This window comes from Leucoraja erinacea, chromosome 12 (assembly GCF_028641065.1).
Source record: "Leucoraja erinacea ecotype New England chromosome 12, Leri_hhj_1, whole genome shotgun sequence".
Taxonomy (NCBI): domain Eukaryota; kingdom Metazoa; phylum Chordata; class Chondrichthyes; order Rajiformes; family Rajidae; genus Leucoraja; species Leucoraja erinaceus.
This window is the reverse complement of record NC_073388.1, coordinates 7,247,278-7,261,168: the sequence shown is the minus strand read 5'-3', so window position 1 is coordinate 7,261,168 and position 13,891 is coordinate 7,247,278. Positions and strand designations below refer to the sequence as shown.

General features: G+C 46.3%; 1 pseudogene; it reads left to right on the top strand.

Annotated features, from left to right (window-relative positions):
* Window positions 1-13,891, top strand: part of LOC129702040 (vascular endothelial growth factor receptor kdr-like) — a 161,319-nt pseudogene that overhangs the window by 128,157 nt on the left and 19,271 nt on the right.

Below are 13,891 nucleotides of genomic sequence, written 5' to 3'. Positions count from 1 at the left end.
TGGGTGAAAGCATCTGAAACCTGTGTTTTAATCCAGTGCATTCATCGAGACCTGGCAGCACGGAATATCCTCTTGTCTGGAAGCAACGTGGTGAAGATCTGTGATTTTGGCCTGGCTCGTGATATTTACAAAGATCCGGATTATCTGCGAAAGGGAGACGTAAGTCGATCAAACGCCAACTTGCGATCACCGTAAATCCCGCTGCTTGCTGCCTGTTATTAACAACCTTGTGCTTCTTCACAGGCCCGGCTCCCACTCAAGTGGATGGCACCAGAGTCTATATTTGATAAAATCTACACAACCCAGAGCGATGTGTGGTCTTTCGGAGTGCTGCTGTGGGAAATATTTTCCTTGGGTAAGCCTGGCGGAACAAGATCAGCAAAGAATGTTTAAGTTGCATGAGGCCGTGTGTCACAAAGCAAAAGGCAAAACCAACTTTGCAATGAAGTTAGTCCATGTTCATAGGATATACGCATATACATTTGCCATTGTGTACTGTATATACTCACAGGTTCGTAAGTCATAGGAGCAGAATTAGGCCCATTGAGTCTACTCCGCCATTGAATCCAGGCTGATCTATCTTTGCCTCTCAACCCCATTCTCCCGCCTTTTCCCGATAACTCCTGACACCCGTACTAATCATTAAGGGCCTGTCCCACTCGGGCCTCATTTGCACGTCATTTACGTGACATAATTTACGCGTCACGACACACGACGCGCACGTGATGCGCGCTTGGAGCGTGGTGGCGTAGACAGTGATGCACGGTCGCGCGTGCCGCCCAAGGATTATGGTATTCACAAAAACTGTACGCTACCTGCGCCCAATTGGGACAGGCCCTTTAACCTGTGAATCTCCGCTTTAAATATACTTGGTCTCCTCAGCTATCTGCGGCAATGAATTCCACAGGTTCACCACCCTCAGGTTTAAGAAATCCCTCCTCATCTCCTTTCTAAAGGCACGTCCTTTTAATCTGAGGCTGTGCCCTCTGGTCCTAGACTCTCCCACTTGGTGGAACCATCCTCTCCACATCCACTCTCTCCAGGCCTTTCACTATGGAGGAAGTTTCATTGAGGTCCCCCCCTCATCCTTCTAAACTCCAGCGGGTACAGGCCCAGTGCCGTCAAACGCTCATCGTACATCAACCCAATCATCCCTGGGATCATTCTCATAAACCTCCTGTGGAACCTCTCCAATGCCAGCACATCCCTTCTCAGATATGGGGCCCAAACCTGCACACAGTACTACAAGTACAAAGGTACACAAAAATGCTGGAGAAACTCAGCGGGTGCAGCAGCATCTATGGAGCGAAGGAAATAGGTGACGTTTCGGGCCGAAACCCTTCTTCAGACTGATGGGGGATGGGGGGGAGAAGGAAGGAAAAAGGGAGGAGGAGGAGCCCGAGGGCGGGGGGGATGGGAGGAGACAGCTCGAGGGTTAAGGAAGGGGAGGAGACAGCAAGGGCTAGCAAAATTGGGAGAATTCAATGTTCATACCATCCGGACGCAAGCAACCCAGGCGGAATATAAGGTGCTGTTCCTCCAATTTCCGGTGTTGCTCACTCTGGCAATGGAGGAGACCCAGGACAGAGAGGTCGGATTGGGAATGGGAGGGGGAGTTGAAGTGCTGAGCCACCGGGGGGTCAGGTTGGTTATTGCGAACTGAGCGGAGGTGTTCGGCGAAACGATCGCCCAACCTCCGCTTGGTCTCCCCGATGTAAATCAGCTGACATCTAGAGCAGCGGATGCAGTAGATGAGGGTGGAGGAGATACAGGTGAACCTTTGTCGCACCTGGAACGATTGCTTGGGTCCTTGAATGGAGTCGAGGGAGGAGGTGAAGGGACAGGTGTTGCATTTCTTGCGGTTGCAACGGAAAGTGCCCGGGGAGGGGGTGGTACGGGAGAGAAGGGAAGAATAGACAAGTAGCCAGTGCCTTATAAAGATAGCATAATATTCTGTTGTATCTATTGTGCTGCTACAAGTAAGAATGCCATTGTTCTGTTTGGGACATATTATCACTCTTGACTCTTGGCACCACCAACATCAATAGGACCAGGAGTGACGAGGGGAATGCTAGCCAGAGAAATCACAAACGTTTGTTTTTTTTAATCTCAATTATGTATTTGGTTATTAATTGGATAAGATAGAAAAAGTTCTAAAAATCTGTGGGGGAAGTCCAGATGTGACTTTAGTTTTTTTGTATAAATTGATAATATTCACGTGTCACGGTAATGTTGATTCCTGGCCTTGATTATGGCCACATTGAGTTATTGATTTTGACAATTAATCAAAACATCATGTGCGCTTTCCCCCCTCTCTCAATGAATCACATTTAGCACGCTGGCCAGGAATGCAGCTTAAAAGCGCACACACTGGGACCATTCAGTGTCTTTAGAGATATTCCAACTCCCCGTGCATTCAGCTTAGGTTGGTTCTCCACTATGTTTCAGTTTAGTTTAGAGATACGGCATTGGAAACGGGACCTTCGGCCCATCAAGTCCACGCCAACCGTCGATCATCCGTTCTCACTAGTTCTATGTTGTCCCACTATCTCCTCCACCTCCTCCACACTAGGGGCAATTTACAGATGGTTTACAATTTAAAAGACACTTTAAGGTGCTCAGAACGCTAATAAAATGATGGAAACACTCAGCTGGTCAAGCAGCATCTGTGGGGCAGAATTTACTGCTTTCACAAATATTATTCGTGGTACGGCACGGTGGCGCGGAGGTAGAGTTGCTGCCTTACAGCGCCAGAGACCTGACTTTGGTCCTGACTACGGGTGCTGGCTGTACGGAGTGTGTGTATGTTCTCCCTGTGACCACGTGGGTTTTCTCCGGGTGCTCCAGTTTCCTCCTATATTCCAAAGACGGGCAGGTTTGTGGGTTGATTGGCTTCGGTAAAGATTGTAAATTGTCCCTAGTGTGTGTGGGATAGTGTTAGTGTTAGTGTGCGGGGATCGCTGGTCGGCACGGACTCATTATGCCAAAGGGCCTGTTTCCGCGCTGTATTTAGTTTAGTTTCGTTTAGGGATACAGTTCACAGAAACGAGGCCCTTCGGCCCACTGGGGCATCCGGAGGAAACCTATGCAGTCACGGGGAGAACGTGCAGACTCCACGCAGAGAGTAGCCAAGGCCAGGAATTGATCCCCGGTCTCTGGCACTCTGCGGCAGCAGCTCTAGCAGCTGCACAACTAAAAAAAAACACTTTGAAAGATGGAACAAAACTTGACTGTCTCCGATTATATTTCATCTCTGTCAGCTTTGTTGTTTCTTTCTCCCAGCTAACAATGATCTATTCTCCATTTTCCGTGAGCTTCATCCCCTTTGTCTCATTTTCACACCCTACACTTCCTTGTCTCTGTATCTCCCTCTAACTCCTGACTTCAGTCTGAAGAAGGGTCTCGACCCGAAACGTCACCCATTCCTTCCCACCAGAGATGCTGCCTGTCCCGTTGAGTTACTCCAGCATCTTTTGTGTCTATCTTCGCATCTGCAGTTCCTTCCTACACTTTGGTATATTTGATAAACTTAAAAATCAATAATCTTACCTCAAAGGGTACAAAATTACTTGGACAAAATGGACAAACATTTAAATTACATCTTGAAACGGAACTTTTTGAATATTGACTTGTGGATACTTCAAGTTCATACGGATATAATTCCTTCATTCATTAACTGTCTGTGATCAAAGAGATTGAGTCGGAATGAAAAGTATTAAATCATTACAAGCTTTGGCTTTAATTTGCATTTTAGATTTTTTGTTCCACATGACTCCCAAACCTGGACACAATGCCAAATGTCCACCATGCACACTTACTACGAAAGCAAATATGTTCCCACTTGGCTGCCTGAGATTAAGTTTCCATTATTTGTATCAGCAATAGCCAAAGTATATCCCAGTGAGAGAGAAAAAAGAGGGATATTAATCAGCGATAAGGGGCCAACTGAATACATAATTAAAATAACACACCAGTTTTCCTATTTAAAACCTAAATCAACAAGGTAAGGAAGTCTGATTATTATACTTTGAAAATAATCGTATATTTATTCAGCACCTATCATGCAAAGTGCACAGTGCTTAGCAAAGAGGTGTATTGATACGTAAAGGGCCTGTCCCACTGTACGAGGTAATTCAAGAGTTCACCCGAGTTTCCACTGATTCGGACTCGGAGAATTACGGTAATAGCCGTTCGTAGTTACTCGGGGCTCTCGTGGACATTTTTCACAGTGCTGAAAAAACCTCACGAGTTTCCGCGTTTCCCGAGTACCTGCCGTTAGCGTTACGAGCCGCTACGGGACGTCCACGAGCTCCGACGTAGCCACTACGTACATTCTACGTACTTACCACGAGTTTGATTTTTTTTTAAACTCGGGAGAGCTCTTGGATTACCTCGTACAGTGGGACAGGCCCTTAAGAACAAAGAACTGCAGATGCTGGTTAATACACAAAGGGACCTGAGATGTCACCTGTCCATGGACTCCAGAGATGCTGCCTGACCTGCTGAGTTACTCCAGCACTTTCATAAGTTCATAAGTAACAGGAGCTGGATTAGGCCATTTGGCCCTTCGAGTCTACTCCACCATTCAGTCATGGCTGATCTATCTTTCTCTTGCAACCCATTGACTTGACCTCCACAGCCATCTGCGGCAACTAAATCCACAGATTCAGCACGCTCTTACAATAGAAATTCCTCTTCATCTCCTTTCTGAAGGTATGTCCTTTTATTCTGAAGATGTGCCCTCTGGTCCTGGACTCTCCCACTGGTGGAAACAACCTTTCCACATCCACGCTATCAGGCCTTTCATTGTTCAGTAAGTTTCAATGAAATCCTCCCTTCATCCTTCTAAACTCCAGCGAGTACAGGCCCAGTACAGGCTGTCAAACGCTCATCGTACTTTAACCCGATCATCTCCTTGATCATTCTCGTAAACCTGCTCTGGACCGTCTCCAGCGCCAACACATCCCTCCTCAGATATGGGGCCACAAAGGTCTTTACTGATACGTAGCATAGAAACACAGGAACTACAGATGTTGTTTTACCAAGGAAAGACACAAAGTGCTGGAGTAACTCAGCAGGTGAGGCAGCATCCTCGGAGAACATGGAAAGGGAACGTTTCGGGTTGGGAAACTAGATATATTTAGATATATATGTTTGCGATTGTTTTCTTGAGATGAGCGTGACTGAGAAAGCCCACACAGAGAAATGTGTAAATTTACACGCACAGGTTTGCAAAAACGGGAGGGGAATGCTCGAGTAGTTTTTCCTCTTGTTATACTTGGCACAAGATGTATTGCGTGGATAGGACGTAGAGGAAACTCAGTCAAACACGATTCCACCCACGTCTGTATGGACGGAAAATCAGACAGGCTCCGCTCTGGACATGTATTCATCTCCACCCAGTCTCCCTCAATGTGCTACAAACAAGGCTATGATTTGTGTAAAGTTCAATCAGTCAATAGTCATAAAGCACGGAAACAGGCCCTTCAGCCCAACTTGTCCAACTCGTAACATCAACAAACCCTCTTAATGACACTTTAATAGATCTATTTACTATTAAAATTGCCGATGATGTCGAATTTGCATTTGAAAGTTTCCATTATTATATTAGACACAAGAGCGGGCAGCACGGTGGCGCAGCGATAGAATTGCTGCCTTACAGCGCTAACAGCGCCAGAGACCCGGGTTCGATCCCGTCTACGGGCGCTGTCTGTACGGAGTTAGCACGTTCTCCCCGTGACCTCGTGGGAGTTCTCCGAGATCTTCGGTTTCCTCCCACACTCCAAAGGCATACAAGGTTGTAGATTCATCAGATTGGTCTATATGTACAAATTTGGTCGGGTGAGGACTTGGTGGGCCAAAGGCCTTGTTTCCGTGCGGTATCTCTAACCTAAACTGACCAGAGCATGCAGATGCTGGAATCTTGAGCAAAACACAAAGTGCTGGAGGAACTCAGCAGGTCAGGCAGCATCTGTGGGGCAAATGGACGGGCATCGTTTCGGGTTGGGACCCTTCCTCAGACTGATTAGTCACTGATTGATAATTGTGAAGAAGGGTCCCGCCCCGACTCCTTGCCTGCCCATTGCCTCCCCAGATGCTGCCTGACCAGCTGAGTTATTTTGGCTGTGTATTATATTAAATACCTGTTGCGAGGGGGGAGGGGGGGTGCTGTTGTAAACTAAGATGGAAGGAGTCTGATTTGATCAAAGTATCAACTAGAATTAGCTGATGGAGCTTTTAGTATAGTATAGTTTAGTGATGGGCAGCACAGTGTCATGGTGGTAGAGCTACTCGCCTTACAGCGCCAGAGACTTGAGTTTAGTTCCTGATACTCCAGTGACCACCTACATCTCAAACAGCACCCGGAGGAAACCCATGCAGTCACAGGGAGAACGTGCAGACTCCACACAGACAACACCCAAGGTCAGGAATTGAACCCGGGTCTCTGGAGCTGTAAGGCAACAGCTCTACCACTGAGCCACTGTGCTGCCTCTTGGTGCAGTCCCCGATCTTCCAACCCACCTCATTGCAGGCCTTGCACTTTTTTTTCAAAATTAGCACCAGACTCAGGAACAGCTTCTTCCCCTCTACTATCAGAAGACTGAATGGTCCTGCTGTAAACTAAAATTCAAGATGGCGGACTGCGGGGGTGATGCGCCGTTGTGTATGGCCGCTCCTCCTGCAGTCCGTCCTTTCACCCTTATTTATTTTTATTTTTAGTCCTGTTGGAGGTCTTCTTTTATGTGGTGGGTGGGGGAGGGGAAGGGGGAAATTATTTTTAACCCCAGTCCTACCTGGTCGGAGATGCGGTTTTTCTCCGAACCGCGTCTTCGTCCTCTCTGTGCGGCCTACGAACGAACTGGAGCAGCGCTGGAGCGGCGTTTCCTGCGGGGACTGCAGCTTCGACGGCGGTGTGGATGCTGGGACATCTACAAGGAACGGGCGATGCCTTACCGGGTCGCCTTGCGGTAATCTCCGGGGCACTGTGACCGTTGACAGCACCGCGGAGCCTGGGATCCGAGATCGCCAGAGTCGGAGGTTCGGCCGGCGCGGCCTGTGAACTTTGGTCGTTGCAGTCTTCGCGTCGGGAAGCGGCCGCTTCAGTCCAGGCCGCTGATGGATGTTCACCGACGCCGATGGTCCAGCTTCGCGGCAGGAGGGCCTGAAGACACCGGGCTGGCTGAGGAGGCCAGATATAGGCCCCGACCTCGGGTGGACTATGAGGGGGAGAACTGGTTATTTTTGGTGCCTTCCCTCACAGTGAATTCTGCTGTGGGGGGACGTTTCATGTTGATTTCTATAGTGTACTGTTTCTGTGTCTTTTTTCTTATTCTCTTTTTTCTCTTTTTTTGATTTGTATGGATTTATTGCATTGATCTGTTCAATTAATTTAATCAATCTCTGTAAAGCACTTTGGTTCAAATACTGTTTTTGTTGAAAAGTGCTATATAAATAAATATTATTATTATTATTATTATTAAACTAGAGTGCAGTCCAGATCTTCCAATCTACCTCATTACGGACATTGGATGGATATTTTCTCTGCAATTCTAATGCTATAATGCACCAAAACCTATATTCTGTACTCTGGTATATTTCACTTTGCATTACCTAGTGCACACGTACGGTACTCCAGTACGGTAGTAATTGACAGGATACCACACAAAGATTTCCACTGTACACATGACAAAAATAAACCAGAAATAAACCAGATAGGAACGTGATTTGTGTTGGAGGGAAGAAGGCCAAGCCAAGAGTTCTTATCCTTCCTTGTTTTATCATAAGTTAAATCAATCACTAGCTCATGGCAGTTCCTCACGACTTTGTAGGTTTGACAACTATTTATTTATGGAAGCTTCCTGCCATTCTTTTACAATGTTTTGAAATGATGTTGCATTTTTTTTTAATAGAAAATTAAGAAGAGAAAAACAACACAGAATCTTCTAATTTCCCTCCAAGCACTCTCAAATGTCAGTCCGATTCTAGAATTAGTTTAGTTTAGTTTATTGTCACGTGTACCAAGGCACAGTGAAAAGCTTTCGTTGCATGCTAATTAAAATGGATTCCAACTTGTAGTTGCTTTCCCAGTTGAATTCCTGGTGGAAGTGACTCCTGTACAGCCCCTGCTATATTTCTATATGTCTTCTGTTGAATTGTTTCTTAATGCCCCTGTCCCACTTAGGAAACCTGAACGGAAACCTCTGGAGACTTTGCGCCCCACCCAAGGTTTCCGTGCGGTTCCCGGAGGTTTTTGTCAGTCTCCCTACCTGCTTCCACTACCTTCAACCTCCGGCAACCACCTACAACCTCCGGGAACCGCACGGAAACCTTGGGTGGGGCACAAGGTCTCCAGGGGTTTCTGTTCAGGTTTCGTAAGTGGGACAGGGGCATTAGGATCCCGTTCAGCTCCGGTTCTGAAAATAACATCTCGAGGAAAAAGACCATCATGAGTTGATAGATGTTCACAATTGGATTTAGCCCAACAGATCTGAATGCCATTTTGAATTCAATCTCCTATTTGTGCTATGTCAGTAGATCGGTATTGAGATTGGCCTTGGTGTATTATTGACACATATACTGAGACACAGTGAAATATTTTTGATCGTGTGATTTCCAAAGATTGGCATTGATATCGGTATTAGTATCTGTTTATTATTGTCATGTGTAGAGTCATAGAGGCATAGCGAGATAGAGAGTGGAAACAGGCCCTTCGGCCCAACTTGCCTCAAACAGTATTGCTGATTTGATCCTTGTCTGGTTTTGCTGCTATCGACCTCATCCATAATCCATGTCAGTTTTCCACACTATCACCTAGCGGCATGTGGGCAGCCATGTTAGTTAGTTCAATTTACGACACCGAGCCTACAGTACTCATTTCGATGGTCTCCGTATGTATTCTAATTAAAGTACTTGTTATGATATACAATGACTCTGCATCAATAGTACTTTAGAAACTGAGACACCGACCAACGTGTCCCATCTACACTAGTCCCACCTGCCTGCATTTGGCCCATACCCCTCCAAAACAGTCCTACCCATGTACCTGTCTAATTGTTTCTTAAACGTTGTGATAGTCCCTGCCTCAACCACCTCCTCAACGGGTCAGGCAGCATTTCTGGAGGACATGGCTACTGTAGGTGATGTTTCAGGTCAATAGCTCAATGGTTCTTTAATTTCACATGTACAGAAGTACAATGAAATTTTGCATACAGTTCAGTAAAGTATAATTCCCCTGTCCCACTTGGGAAACCTGAACGGAAACCTCTGGAGACTCTGCGCCCCACCCAAGGTTCCCGTGCGGTTCCCGGAGGTTTTTGTCAGTCTCCCTCACCTGCTTCCACTACCTGCAACTTCCGGCAACCACCTGCAACCTCCGGGAACCGCACGGAAACCTTGGGTGGGGCGCAAAGTCTCCAGAGGTTTCCGTTCAGGTTTCCTAAGTGGGACAGGGGCATTACTGTACGTAAGCACAACCCCCGATTAAGTACAAAGTGCATAGAATTAGTCTGCTGAGACCATTCACAAGAGTCGCCAGGGTTTGGCAACATTTTCAAAGTCGAAGTTACTTTAAAGGTCCATTGACCTGGTGATGTCGCAGGGTTGGCCTGGGCAAGAGAAGCTGTGAGTGTTCTCCACCGTTGCTCCACAGCTCCGTGCTGCTGCAGGCCGCATCTGGTCCATGCCCTCGGTCTTCTGTCGCGGCACCCGATCCAGTCGAGCCCCAGGCTGCTGCGGGGCCTCCAGCCATCACCTCAGACCCTTCTCTAGACTCTTGGAATTCATTCTAAAGAATCTTTTAATCAGATATAATTAATATTGAGTTTGACTTTGCAGCTGACTGCGAACAAGTAGACTGTCCATGGTTGGTGTGTTGAGGCTCAATTTGGATTCATTTGGAAAAGTACCAGAGGAAAGCCAATACCTTTAGCGTTAATCGTGAATAGTGAAAGCGAGTGGAGAGGACGGATGTGGAGAGGTTGTTTCCACTAGTGGGAGAGTCTAGGACCAGAGGTCATAGCCTCAGAATTAAAGGACGTTCCTTTAGGAAGGAGATGAGGAGGAGTTTCTTCAATCAGAGGGTGGTGAATCTGTGGAATTCTTTGCCACAGAAGGCCATTGAGGCCAAGTCAATGGATATTTTTAAAGCAGAGATTGATAGATTTGTGATTGTCAGGGGTTATGGGGAGAAGGCAGGAGAATGGGATTAGGACGGAGAGATAGATCAGCCATGATTGAATGGCAGAGTAGACTTGATTTGCCTAATTCTGCTCCTATCACTTAATGAAGGGGGAAAGTTGATGGGGAAACCAGCACATGGTAACTATTTTCTTCTCTCTATGTAGGGGCCTCGCCATATCCAGGAGTCCAGATAGATGAAGAATTCTGTCACAGGCTTAAAGAAGGGACACGGATGAAACCACCGGAATATTCTTCCCCGGAAATGTAAGATTTTACCACAAAACTTGTAGCTGTTTTTTTTTAAAGTGTGTCGTTCCAATTGGCTTCTATTCCAATCCTAAATTATAGCAGACGAACATCACATCTAGATTTGCTTTTGAAGAACAAAACAGATGATACAATACCAGAAATAATATTTGAATTCTGGGCCTAGAAGTCAGAAGAACATAAGTCTAGAAAATGCTGGAAATGCTCAGGACGTCAGGCAGTGTTGATGGAGGGAGCAACAGAAATAATAACGCTAAGAGAGTAGCCGCAAGCTGAAATGCTATCTCCATTTCTCCTTCCACAGATGCTTCCTGAACTGCTGAGTTTTTCCAGCATTTTCTGTTTTTACCTCAGATTTCCAACATCTGCAATATTTTGATTTTAGAAACATAGAAACAGAGAAACATAGAAAATAGGTGCAGGAGTAGGCCATTCGGACCTTCGAGCCTGCACCGCCATTCAATATGATCATGGCTGATCATCCAACTCAGTATCCTGTACCTGCCTTCTCTCCATACCCCCTGATCCCTTTAGCCACAAGGGCCACATCTAACTCCCTCTTAAATATGGCCAATGAACTGGCCTCAACTACCTTCTGTGGCAGAGAATTCCAGAGATTCATCACTCTCTGTGTGAAAAATGTTTTTCTCATCTCGGTCCAAAATGATTTCCCCCTCATCCTTAAACTGTGACCCCTTGTTCTGGACTTCCCCAACATCGGGAACAATCTTCCTGTATCTAGCCTGTCCAACCCCTTAATAATTTTGTAAGTTTCTATAAGAACCCCCCTCAATCTTCTAAATTTTCCTCTGCTGGAATATAATTCCTGTTGTCGGGAGCAATTTGTAGAGAATCTGAACTACAATTAGTTACGCAGCACGGTGGCACAGCGATAAATTTCCCCCAGGTTGGGAACCCTTGGGTTTAGAGGGATAGGGGCCCAAACACAGCCAAGTGAGACTAGTGCAGATGGGCATCTTGGTCGGCACGGGCAAGATGGGCCGAAGGGCCTGTTTCCCTGCAGTATGACTCGATGACTATTATTTTAGTTTAGTTCATTTAGTTTAGTTCATTATTGCCACATGTACCGAGGTACAATGAAAATATTTTGTTTGTGTGCTATCCAGTCAGAGAAAAGACAAGTTTAGTTTAGTTTAGTTTAGTTTCTTGTCACGTGTGCTGAGGTACTTTTGTTACATGCTACCCAGTCAGTGGAAAGACAATGCATGATTACAATCGAGCTGTCCACAGTGTATAGACACATGATTAGGGAATAGCGTTCAGTGCAAGGTTAAGCCAGTAAAGTCCAATCAAAGATAGTCCGAGGGTCACCAATGAGGTAGATAGTAGTTCAGGACTGCTCTCTAGTTGTGGTAGGATGGTTCAGGTAGATGGTAGACCAGTGGTTCCCCACAGGGGGGCAATTTGATTTTTAAGGGGGGCAATTGAGGTCTGGGTCCAAATTTTCGATTTTTATTTTTTAGGATTTTCCATCAGGTAAACATATGTAGTTTATGTTTCAGATGTTATTTTGAGTAAATAATTTTTTGGGGGTAAAAAAGGTCTTTATTGTGTAGTTATTACAACCAAGGTATTGGCGTTTTAAGCTTCTTCAGCTGAAACAGATTTAAATGATAAGAATTATATATCACCGCATGAGGAGGGGGCATCAAGATTTTACAGGTGATTAGGTGGGGCATGACCAAAAAAAGGTTGGGAACCACTGTGGTAGACTATACATGAATACAATAAACCTAGCCACAGTAAATGCTAAAGGGTAGAAAGTGCAAGATATATAACATAGTAGTCTGACAACACCTATTAAGCCACTGCATGTAATATTTTCATTGCTCATTGTTGGTAAATATGGCAATTAAACTCACTTGACCCTATCTTGAAGCTTTCCCTTGTCACAGTCTAGAGGCCACTATCATCAGGTCAAAGAGAGACTTCCCACCACTGCCCAGATTCCAGACAATGTAGATTAAACATTCAACCCTAGATATTACAACCCAGCGGTATGAATATTGATCTCTCTCATTTCAAGTAGCCCTTGCATCCCCTCTCCCTCCGGCACTCCCCCACCCTAGACGTCCTGCTAGTTTTACTGTTCGTATCCCCTCATTATCACCTCATCCAGAGCCAACATTGGACCATTGTGGGCTCCACCTTTCTTTGGTCACCGATGCCAGCTCGGATATGTTCCGTACCTTTTCACACCTCTCTTTCCCTCTACCCTTACTCTCAGCCTGAAGAAGGGTCTCGACCCCGAAACATCACCCATTCCTTCTCTCCAGAGATGCTGCCTGTCCCGCTGAGTTACTCCAGCTTTTTGTATCTATCTTTGGTTCGGACCAGCCTCTGCACTTCCTTCCCACACTAACCCAAATATTAACCCCTGTTCTCTTTTCACAGATGCTGCCCGACCTGCTGAGTGTTTCCGGCGTTCTCTGCATTTATCTCGGATTTCCAACGTCTGCGATGTGTAGAACTGATCTCATTCACTGTCTGTGTTTCTGTTCTAGCTATCAGACAATGCTGGACTGCTGGCTTCAGGAGCCCGGAGAAAGACCCACCTTCAATGAGCTGGTTGAACAGTTGGGGAATCTATTGCAGGCCAATGTCCAGCAGGTGAGAGGGCCTCGGCATAGTAATAGACAACAGACAATAGACAATAGGTGCAGGAGTAGGCCATTCGGCCCTTCGAGCCAGCACCGCCATTCAATGTGATCATGGCTGATCATCCCCAATCAGTACCCCGTTCCCACCTTCTCCTCATATCCCCCTGACTCCACTATTTTTAAGAGCCCTATCTAGCTCTCTCTTCAAAGCATCCAGAGAACCGGCCTCCACCACCCTCTGAGGCAGAGAATTCCACAGACTCACCACTGTCTGTGAGAAAAAGTGTTCCCTTGTCTCTGTTCTAAATGGCTTACTCCTTATTTTTAACCTGTGGCACCTAGTTCTGGACTCCCCCAACATCGGGAACATGTTTCCTGCCTCTAGTGTGTCCAAACCCATGTAAATATGATATAATATTGGAATATGATATAATATTGGAGGTGGAACGTGTTTCTAGCTTCAGGTTCCTGGGAGTCAACATCTCCGATGACCTCTCTTGGACCCACAATACCTCTACTCTGATCAAGAAGGGTCATCAGCATCTCTTCTTCCTGAGGAGACTGAAGAAGGTCCATCTGTCTCCTCAGATCCTGGTGAACTTCTACCGCTGCACCATCGAGAGCATCCTTACCAACTGCATCACAGTATGGTATGGCAACTGCTCTGTCTCCGACCGGAAGGCATTGCAGAGGGTGGTGAAAATTGCCCAATGCATCACCGGTTCCACGCTCCCCTCCATTGAGTCTGTCCAAAGCAAGCGCTGTCTGCAGAGGGCGCTCAGCATCGCCAAGGACTGCTCTCACCCCAACCATGGACTGTTTAC